The sequence below is a fragment of the Chinchilla lanigera genome, unplaced genomic scaffold, assembly GCF_000276665.1.
Source record: "Chinchilla lanigera isolate Chin_1 unplaced genomic scaffold, ChiLan1.0 scaffold00131, whole genome shotgun sequence".
Lineage (NCBI taxonomy): Eukaryota > Metazoa > Chordata > Mammalia > Rodentia > Chinchillidae > Chinchilla > Chinchilla lanigera.
In genome coordinates this window covers 411,553-415,215 of record NW_004955532.1, presented here as the reverse complement: position 1 = coordinate 415,215, position 3,663 = coordinate 411,553, and positions in this window count along the sequence as shown.

The following is a 3,663-nucleotide window of genomic DNA, read 5'->3' as shown; positions in this document are numbered from 1 at the left end:
TGTAAAATGTTGTATGTCTGTTAATGTTTCCCTCCTTTTATCTTTAAAAAAAAAAAGTCTTCCAGTCCATAAGTATGATACATTTCTTCACTTATTTAGCTCTTTTTGCTTTTTCATCATCATTTTGTAGTTTTTGACATACAAATTTTGCATGTGTTTCGTTAGATATACTACATTTTTCATATTTTTAGCAGTTGTAAATGGTATTTTTACTATCGATGTTCACTGAAAACATAGAAATGCAATTGATTTTTGTACGCTGGTCACATACCCTTGAAGTGTCCTGAAATTATTAGTTCTACAAGGTTGTTTGTAGACTACTTGGAATTTTGTGTTTGTCACCTGCACATAGGGTCAGTTTTACTTCTTCTTTGTAATCTATGTGCCTCTTCTGTTCTTTTCTTTTGTTATTGATTGGACCAAACTTTTGATGAGTGATGTCAGATAGACATTCTGGGACATGTCTTCCCTCTTTCTTGACCTTAGGGAGAAAGCAGTCAGTCATGCTTCAGTATGATTTGACTATTTCTTTAGGTTAGGCTTGAAAGAAATTCTTTTCAGTTTTTTTTCATCTGAGAATGTCTTGACTCCCCTTCATTTCTGAAGGGTAGCTTTGCTGGTATAGAATTCTGAGTTTCCAGGTCTTTTCTCTCATCAATTAGAATGTGTTGGCATGTCCTTCTAATTTCTATATTTTCTGAAGAGGAATTGTTATGTGAATTGTTCTGCTTCCCCGCCCTCCTGCCTCACACATAATACGTTCTTCTTCTCCAGGTGTTTTAAGTTTCTTTTCCATTGTTTTAAGCTTCAGAAGCTGAGTTGTAATGTCTTGGTGCAGATTTATCCTGTCTGGGGGGACCTTGTTACAGCCCGGCCAGGACAGAACTCCGGTTATCAGTGGGTCTCGGCTGGCGAGGCTGAGGACAGCTTTTTCTGAGGGCCGCGGCTGGAACAGGGGGGTTATGTGGTCTAGAAGTTTTCTATCTTCCAAGCTGCCCTTGTTTTGGTCCTTTGGCGATGAGGAGACCAGGCTTTTGAAGATTTTGCACCTGTGCCCACAGGCATTTCTGAGTTGCTGACGTCTCCATTACTCAGTCTGCAGATAGAAGATTCCAGAGTCATCTTGTACCCGTTTTATTTATTACATCTATGATGTTCAGCGGGACTTCACGAGAAGAACAGAAAAAAAAGCATGTCTACTCCACCTTCTGGAAATGGAAGTCTTTTGTTAGACTTTGATATCAAATTCCCTATTGACCTGTAGCTATAGCCACTGGCAGGAAGAGAATCCAAGATGGACTCCCGTTTGCGCCACTGACCCAGAGCTGCTGTGACGCAGGAAGCAAGTCTCCTGCCCTCTCCATTGACGGGACTCAGGAATCGGAGACGAGACGGTCAGAAAACGAGGACAAAGTAGGACCCCTGCTAGAGCACGTGCAGGATGGACAGGCAGGGTTAGAGCTGAGGAAAACTCCCATGCAACAGTAACAATCCGAGCCAGCAGGTGGTAAGTTAGGTGCACCCGCTTTGAGCTTGGGTGCAAAGACTAACGGAATAGAAGTGGGCGGGTAGGGCCGCCTTCTTTTCTTTTCTTTTCTTTTCTTTTCTTTTCTTTTCTTTTCTTTTCTTTTCTTTTCTTTTTCCTTTTTCTTTTTCTCTTTTTCTTTTTTAAATGGCTGGGGAGAACTCCTGCCACAGAAAACTAATCCCATCCTCCTAATCCAGAGACAAAAATCAGACCCAAACCCAGCACAAACCCACCTGCAATCTTGGCCAGAGGACACATTCTGAAGTCAGACTTGGACCTACCACAGAACTATAAACAGTAGAGGATCACGCTGCTTTTATTTTTCTCTGTCTGGTGGCCTTTGCTGTTAGTAGTCTGCAAGGTTAGCTTTTTTTTTTTTTTCATTTTGTTGCTGTTGTTGTTTTTTGTTTGTTTTCCCTTTTCTTTTCTCGTTTTATCTGTTCTGTTCTGTTTTGTTTTGTTTTTTACCAGTACTGGGAACCGAACTAACGACCTTGCGCTTGCCAGGCAGGCGCTGTGCCGTTGAGCTAAATCCCCAGCCCCATTTTCTCTGTTCTGTTTGGCCTTATTTTGTTTTTCTTTATGTTTGTTGTTTTTTATGTGTTGTTATTTTTGTTTCCTGTGTTTTTCTCATCTTTTGTTTTCTTTTCCTTCTCTTTTGTACCTTCTTTTCCCTCCCGTTCATGATTTAGATCTCTGAACTTTTCTTTGTATTATTCCACTCTTCCTCTTCCTCTCTTTCGTCAACTATCTCACTTGACTTTATGAAACTTTCGTGGACATAAACATTGTCTCTTTCCTACTGATTCTCCTCAGTGCTCCTAGGCTTTCTTTTCCAATCTCTCCCTCTTGTATCCTACAGTTACCCCAAACTTGGACGATCATCCTATGCCTACCGGATTTGCCCCTACTGTATTTAACCTCATCCACCTCTCTATCCTAACCTCTAAAACAACACTGAGATTCCATCTCACTCCAGAAAGAATGGCTATGATCAGCACATCAATAACAAAGCTGATGTGACTCTGGGGAAAAAGGAACACTTTTCCACTGCTGATGGGAATGTAGACTAGTACAACCACTGTGAAAATCAGCATGGAGATGCCTAAACAAACTGGGATTAGAGGTCCCATTCAACCCAGCTTTTCCTTTTCTGGGTTAATTAAAAACATCATAGCACAGCGATATATGTGCACCCATGTTTATAGCAGAACAGTTTGTCATAGCTAAATCTTCGAAACAACCCAAATGTCCATCAACCGAGAAATGGATAAAAAAGATGTGGATTTTTTATATAATGAAATACTACTTGGCCATAAAGAAAGATAAACTGGAGACTTTTATAGGTAAATGGATGCAACTAGAGACTATACTCATAAGTGAAATAAATCAGACCCACATGCGTAAAAAAAAAAGAAAATGTGGTATTTATATACAATGGAATATGATTCTGTCATAAACAAGGATAAATTTGAGACTAATCTTAAGGGACATAAATCAGACACAAAAGGTTAAATATTGCATTATTTCTCTCTCCCTCTCCTGTCTTTTTGAGACAGGGTTTTTCTATCAGTTCAGGTTAGCCTTGAACTCACTTTGTAGCTCAGGCTGGCCTCAAATTCATAGCAATCCTCCTGTCTCAGCCTCCTAAGTGCTGGGATTACAGGTGTGTGCTCCATGCCCAGCTGTATTGTTTCTCTTGTGTGATAGACCCAAAGTATAAACAAGGAGTGAAATGGAGTGCAGATTGTAGGAAGAAGGAAGATCTTCTCAAACGCAAAGGGGAAGAAGAAAGGAGGGTAGGAGGATGGAAGGAAGAGGAAAGGGATTTAAAGGAAAAAAGAATGGAAAGAAAAAATGGAAATAGAGCTTTTGTAAATGGAAGGGAAGAAGACTTGAAAGGAGGGCAGGGGAGGGCCTAAAAAATCAAGTTGTGTTATGTACAGGTATAGCTCCTGCACGGTGAATGTGATCCTCATGGACTACAAACATGCACTTATTGAAACTTATTGAAGCAGGAGGATTGTCATGAGTTCAAGGCCAGCCTGGGCCACAAAGTGAGTTTAAGACCAGCCTGAACTGCATAGTGAAACCTTGTCTCAAAAAGGAAAAACTGTTACAGACCCACACAAGAA